The following is a 7,989-nucleotide window of genomic DNA, read 5'->3' on the forward strand; positions in this document are numbered from 1 at the left end:
TTGTTACTATTTATGTTGTCAGGTACTAACTTCAAGAGCTACGGCATAATTAGAATTTGCTACTTAACTCTTTAGGATCATAATCACATCTACTTTTCGAGAAAAACAAATGACGAAGAGGGGGGTGGGGGGAGAGGGGGACACCATTCTGATGGTTGATTTCTATTATCTTAAAAATATTAAGTTTTCTTAGTGTGAATGTATTAATAAATTTACTTTTTCTCTTCTTGCATAAGCAAAATCGACTACAAATTATATTCGTAGAAACTGGTTACTAGAAAATAGGAATGTTAAAACGCGCAATATTTAAAGACGAAAATATTCTCGACCAAAGCTAAAATATATTTTTGAAATATATATATAATTTCACGCCCGATAAAATTATCATATTTAAAATTTTACCCAATATATGAGACTTTGAATTAAACTAGAATTTTTATTTGGCTACAATTGTGAAATTAAATTTTATATGATATCAAGGACTTTGAATACAATGATAAAAAATTTAGATGACTACGATTGTGAAATTAGAATCCTACTAAACTTTTCTCTAAAGGCAAGAAAATCCATGGTAGTAAAGGAGTATTATCTTTAGAGGCTGGCCTCTAATGTAATTTTGCTTTTTAACATTATGTTTGGTATGGTTTGATGCAGTTTGATAAAGATTGCAAAGCGGTAAGTTTTATTCGAGGATAAGGATTTACATGAGAGTTTACTTCATCTCAATTTAGTTTTATATATTTTTATTTGGAAAAGGGAGAAAAAAGGAGTATGTGAAGGGACAAGAGATAGAAAATTGGTTTTAAGAATATTTCGTGCAAGGATGAGAAAAAAAACTCTCAGATAATATTCCTAGATATCCCCAAAAGAGTTTATTTAACTATGCATGTCCAACTCAAGAACTGAAATTGCTGGCTTAATTAAAGAAGAAGATTTTGGAATTGACATTTACATTTAATTGAAACTATATTATTTGAGAGAAAAAACAAAAAGAAATTAGTTTTAAGTAAGAAATTTGTAGTATCATATGAGAGACTGACTAAGCGCAATCAAATACTAATTGAGACACATAAATTCACTAAGTTAAATTTTTATAACAATACTAAACTTTACTCTGATGGCCACGAACAAGTAAAGAAGTATATTTTCAATGGCTGGTTTGTACGTAAATGTTTTGATAACATCACCATAAAATGAAGAATATCTTTTTAAAATAATAATTTTTAATATGCATTTGTTATACAATGATAAGAAATAAATGCATGATTAGATAATCTCTAATGTTGGACTATGTTATTGCATTATGTTTTCTTACATAAACTATGTATTGTACTTCAAAGAGAGATTAATGTCAACAATAAAAATTTTACTCATAATACAGTATCCAAAATTGACTAAAAGGAATACACAAAAATATTATCTACAAAGAAGTATTAGATAAGATATGAGTTATGACTATATTGACTAAATACAATGCATATTTTTGTAGTGGACGTACACCCATTCGAGGAAGCAAATATAAAAGTCACTTTTAAGTTTTAAACGAGTTCCCCTCTTAAAGTACTAGCTACTCGGTTAGCAAATTGTAACAGGGGATATGGAATTGTTTATTCACAAAGCTTATTAAATACTGTCGAAAAAATTAATTACTAAACATATCATCTTTGCTGGTCCAGATCTTTTTGAATTTAAGTATTATGTTAATGTAAATAATATTGATTTTCAATATTTAAAAGATTGTTGCATTTTATCTATGCCAATTGCTTTACACCAATTCTTTCTTCTTCTATGTTTTAACAAAAAATATTTTCATTCGTGTAAATAATTGATCAAAGATCCACGTACAGCGCACGTACATAGAAACTAATACTATATTAAAAGCACGAAGGGCTTTAGCGAAATATCGTTCGCCTTTTTTACCCTTTAAAAATAGATTTTATATTAGACAAAATTGTCATTTTATTATTTTCCTAATATTTAGGACTTTGAAATCAATTAAAAATTTATTTACTAAATTTTTCCTTATTTGAACTATTATTTAGGAAATCATAATATTTAGAACTTTAAAATTGATAAAAACTTAACCTTTAATAAATCATTTTCGTACATCAATCCTTCCGTTCTAACTTTTTAAATTATTCGGTAGTTTCATTCATCCTTCGAGATTTTAACGACATCAAATCATTGTGTTCTCAATTAGATAACTAAAATAGATATATTATAATATATATTTTTGGGTAGATTATGTGGGGTCCATCCCATAAATGAAAGAACGGAAAAGAAGGAAAGGGGCCATCCCTATAAATGAAAGAAGAAAATTAGGATTTACTTGATTTGCAAATCTGCAAATTGTCAAAAATAGTAGGCACTCAATACGATAAAAGGAGAGCTTCGACTCTCATTTCTACACACCAACAAAGAGAAACAAAACAACAACAACAACAACAACAACAACCCAGTGTAATCCCACAAGTGGGGTCTGGGGAGGGTAATATGTACGCAGACCTTACCTCTACCCCGAGGGGCAGAGAGGCTGTTTCCAGGAGACCCTCGGCTCAAAGAGGCAACAAGAGACACTATATTAGTACTATCAATAGACTCATAATAAAACAACATAAAGTACCATAAAATCCATAACATAACATAAATACCATAAAAACAAAGTAACAACAATATAAGAGATATAGGAAATACGAGAAAGATGTAAGGTATTAATACACAGGAGATAAAGCCCATCATCAGTAGTTGATCAATAGCATCCTAAGACTACTTCCTAACTGGCTAGTCTCACTCTAGTGCGCTGTAACAAAGACATCACAATTTCCCTAACCTACCACCTTAATGCTCGATCTCCACAATTCCCTGTTTAGGGCCGTGTCCTCAGTAACCCTAAGTCGCGTCATATCCTGCCTGATCACCTCTCCCCAATACTTCTTAGGTCTCCCCCTACCTCTCCTCGTACCCACCACTGCCAGTCGTTCACACCTTCTCACCGGTGCATCAGTGTTCCTCCTCTGAATGTGCCCGAACCATCTGAGTCTTGCTTCCCGCATCTTGTCCTCCATGGGGGCCACACCCACCTTCTCTCGAATATCTTCATTTCTAATCTTATCCTTCCTTGTATGCCCGCACATCCACCTCAACATCCTCATCTCTGCAACTTTCATCCTCTGGATGTGTGAGATCTTCACCGGCCAACACTCGGTCCCATACAACATAGCAGGCCTAACCACTGCCCTATAAAATTTACCTTTCAGTAACAGTGGCACTTTCTTGTCACACAGGACTCCCGTCGCTAACCTCCATTTCATCCACCCCACCCCTATACGGTGTGTGACATCCTCGTCGATCTCCCCGGACCCCTGAATAAACGACCCCAGGTACTTGAAACTACCCCTCTTAGGGATGACTTGAGAATCAAGCCTCACTTCCACTCCCGCTTCCGTCGGCTCTGCCCCAAATTTGCACTCAAGGTATTCCGTCTTCGTCCTGCTCAACCTGAAACCTTTGGACTCAAGGGTGTGTCTCCAAACCTCTAACCTCTCGCTGACGCCGCGTCGTGTCTCGTCGATTAGAACTATGTCATCAGCAAATAGCATGCACCATGGCACCTCCCCCTGAATATGATGTGTTATAGCATCCATCACCAGGGCAAATAGGAAAGGGCTGAACGCAGACCCTTGATGCAATCCTGTAATAATCGGAAAATAATCTGAATCGCCTCCTGCTGTCCTAACCCGAGTCTTAGCTCCATCATACATGTCCTTAATCGCCCTAATGTAGGCAATCGGGACCCCTTTAGCCTCTAAGCATCTCCATAAGACCTCCCTAGGAACCTTGTCGTACGCTTTCTCTAGATCGATAAACACCATGTGGAGATCCTTCTTCTTATCCCTGTATTGTTCCATCGTCCTCCTAATAAGGTGGATAGCTTCTGTGGTAGATCGCCCCGGCATGAACCCGAACTGGTTGTCTGAAATAGACACCGTCCTTCGCACTCTCATTTCTACCACTCTCTCCCAGACTTTCATGGTATGACTTAGTAATTTAATACCCCTATAGTTGTTACAGATCTGGATATCGCCTTTGTTCTTATACAACGGGACCATAGTACTCCACCTCCACTCTTCGGGCATCCTATTAGTCTTGGATATCACATTAAGCAACTTAATAAGCCATTCCACGCCTGCTCTACCCACACACCTCCAAAGCTCAACCGGAATTTCATCTGGTCCGGTAGCTCTGCCCCTTCTCATCTTACGCATTGCCTCCATGACCTCATCGACCTCAATGTCCCGATAATCACTTAGTTCATGGGGGCTGTCGGCGTTCCTCAATTCACCTAGTACAATATCCTGATCCCCTTCCTCATTTAGAAGCTTATGAAAGTAGGTCTGCCATCTCCTCTTTATCTGGTCATCCCCCAACAAAACTTTGCCGTCCTCATCTTTTATGCACCTCACTTGGTCCAAATCCCGAGCCGTCCTCTCTCTCACCTTAGCGAGTCGGAGTAACTTCTTCTCCCCGCCTTTGTTCCCTAGTTCCTCATACAAACGAGCAAAAGCTGCCGTCTTTGCCTCCGTCACTGCCATCTTTGCCTCCTTCCTAGCTACCTTATATCTTGCAATGTTCGCTCTCTTCTCCTCCTCTCCAGTGCTCCCCACTAACCGCAGGTAAGCCACCTTCTTCGCTTCCACTTTACCTTGTACAACTGCATTCCACCACCAGTCTCCTTTGTGACCACAAGTGCGGCCTGAAGATACCCCTAACACCTCTCTTGCCGCCTTCCTTATATAGTCCGCCGTCGTCGACCACATAGTGTTTGCGTCCCCACTACTTCTCCAAGCTCCCATTGCCGACAACCTTCCTTCCAACTCCTGGGCTTTAACCTTAGTCAAGGCGCCCCACCTAATCCTCGGGCAGCCTCGTACTGACCTCTGTTTCCTTCTTATCATAATACTAACGTCCATCACCAAGAGCCTATGTTGCGTTGCAAGGGTCTCACCTGGGATAACTTTGCAATCCTCGCACAACCTTCTGTCGCATCTCCTTAGGAGGAGATAGTCAATTTGAGTCTTCGCCACCGAACTTTGGTAAGTAACCAAATGCTCCTCTCGCTTCGGAAAACTCGAGTTTGCAATCACTAGATCGAATGCCTTGGCAAAATCCAGCAGTGATATGCCCCCTCCGTTTCGTTCCCCGAAACCAAAGCCGCCATGCACCTCAGTATAACCACCTGCCGACGACCCAATATGACCATTGAAATCCCCTCCTATGAATAACCTCTCGGAAGGCGGAATACTACGAACAATGTCATCTAACCCTTCCCAAAAACGCCTTTTAATCTCCTCATCACAACCTACTTGCGGTGCGTACGCGCTAACGACGTTTAAAGGACACTCACCCACCACCAATTTAATAGTCATTAGTCTATCATTCACACGCCTGACCTCTACCACCGACTCCCTAAGATGGCTATCTACTAGGATACCCACTCCATTCTTACCCCTCACGACTCCGGAGTACCACAACTTATACCCATCCGCGTTTCTCGCCCTCGATCCGACCCACCTAGTCTCCTGGACACACGCTATATTAATCTTCCTCTTCTGAAGGATCTTCGCCAACTCTATAGACTTACTCGTTAGCGAACCTATGTTCCATGACCCGATTCTCAACCTATAGGCTCCCTTGCCCACTCTACCTCCCCTACCTCCCGACCCACCCCCTGACCCCGAGCCCACTCTTTGCCCCTCCCTCTGCCCCACCTGAGGACATGCCTTTAATCTATCATCCCAGACTGCCGCCACTACACCTACGACAACTCTACAAAAGACTCGCTAGTGCACCACGGACAACGAATCAAACTAGAAGGAAAGAAGTGACTACCTGTACACCTATTGAATGATTCAACTATTGTGAACTAAAGTAACATCAATTTAGCTAACACCAAAAGGAAAACAGTAGAACGGGAGGTACCAATTCCCGAGAACTAAACCTGTGTTGATTTGCAGCCCTCGATATACTTGCAAGCTCACGCAATGCTTCCCACCGCCCTTTGCTGATGCTCGTCCAGGTTGCTCTCCTTTGCTAGTGCTCGTGTGCCCAACTTGTCTCCAACCACTTTGAGAATTTCCCTGAAAACACAGAAAATACCACGACCCAAAGACCAACAAGGGCTATCACCGCTACCACTGGTGTAGCACCGAAAGTAACTAGCAGCCGAAATTAACTGAAGAAAAACAACAAGCAAGCTTCTGAAATAGGTGAGGAGATTCGGCTATTTCAGAAGTTCTCATATAAAAAATCGGATAGGAGTGGAATTGACCAAATGCTCAGTTCTGAAACTTATGCAATATTAAAAGAAGACGGTTTATGCAAACTTATGGTTTGAACTTAATTAACAAACAAAAATTCCAAAAAAAAAACCCAAAATCAGTAATGAACGAGTACCCAAGTAATAAAACCTTCAAAATGAGCAAGAAAACTCGATCCTACTAAACATCCCAGAAAGCTACACGATCTCGATGTGGAAAAACAACTTACACACCCCTAATTTTTGGAATTAAAAAGCAATTGCAGCATCAGATTCTACTCAAATTATGAATATATAAAGCACAAAAAGCAGAATAAAATGGAAATGGGTGTTACCCGGGGGGTTAATACCTGCTAGCGGTTCGTGGGTGGAGAAGAAAATTCGGGGGGTCTAAGAAAAGCAGTGAATTCGGGGATCTAAGAAAAGCGCCGATTTCAATTTGAGCTACTGTAACAAAGAGAAACAAAGAGTGAGGTTTTACAAATAGGGTATAAGAAAATAGTCTGTGAGAAAATAGAGAGTAAGTGATATTGTAGTGAGGTGTGAATATCAAAAGAGAGTTATTTTTTTTTAGTGTTGTAGTGATCTTTGGAGTATTTTACTCAGACCTACAAAGTGTAAAATTTCTTACTATAGTGATATCACTTGCTCCTCTCGGGGCCGTGATTTTTTCCTTTATTCAAAAGGGTTTTCCACGTAAAAATCTCAGTGTCGTTGTCACTCTTTTATTCTTATTGATTACCGTATCTAGGTGCTATGTTATTATTCCGCTTTTATTACCATGAATATTATTTCTGTAGGGGATTTATTCCCAACAACTGGTATCAGAGCACAAGTTCTGCTCGTTCACAGAAATACTATTCACTGTAGATAGTACTATACTCTGTGAAAAATAAAAATATCCGAAGTAAAGTATGAGATAGCAAAATTTAACAAAGATAGCGGTTTCTCAACATGACAAAGAAGGATGAAGGGTTTGCTCATCCAACAAGGATTACATAAGGTACTAGATGCTAATGCCAAAAAGTTGGATACCATGAAAACTGGGGATTGGGCCGACTTGGATAATAGGGTTGCTAGTGTAATCAGGTTGCCCTTATCAAATGATGTGGTAAATAATATCATTGATGAAGACACCACATGTGACATTTGGACAAGGTTGGAAAGCCTATACATATCCAAAATGCTGAAAAATAAATTATACCTGAAGCAGCAGCTATACGCCCTATACATAGGTGAATGTATGAATTTTTTGTCACATTTAAATGTGTTTAACGGACTAATCACACAGCTCGTCAATCTCGGAGTGAAAATCGAGGAAGAAGATAAAGTCATCTTGTTATTAAACTCATTGCCATCTTCGTACGATAATTTGGTAACAACCATCCTACACGGCAAGACTACCATTGAGTTGAAAGATGTCACATTAGCTCTTCTACTCAATGAGAAGATGAGAAAGAAGCCTGAAAATCAAGGACATGCTCTCATCACAGAAGATAAAGGTAGGAGTTATCAAATGAGTTCGAGCAACTATGGCAGATCCGAAGCTCGTGGGAAGTCCAAGAACCGATCCAAATCAAGAACCAGAAATTGCTACAATTGTGATCAACCAAGTCACTTCAAAAGAGATTGCCCAAATTCAAGGAAGGGCAAAGGTGAAAGCAGTGGCCAGA

The sequence above is a fragment of the Nicotiana tabacum genome, chromosome 23, assembly GCF_000715075.1.
Source record: "Nicotiana tabacum cultivar K326 chromosome 23, ASM71507v2, whole genome shotgun sequence".
Classification (NCBI taxonomy): Eukaryota; Viridiplantae; Streptophyta; class Magnoliopsida; order Solanales; family Solanaceae; genus Nicotiana; species Nicotiana tabacum.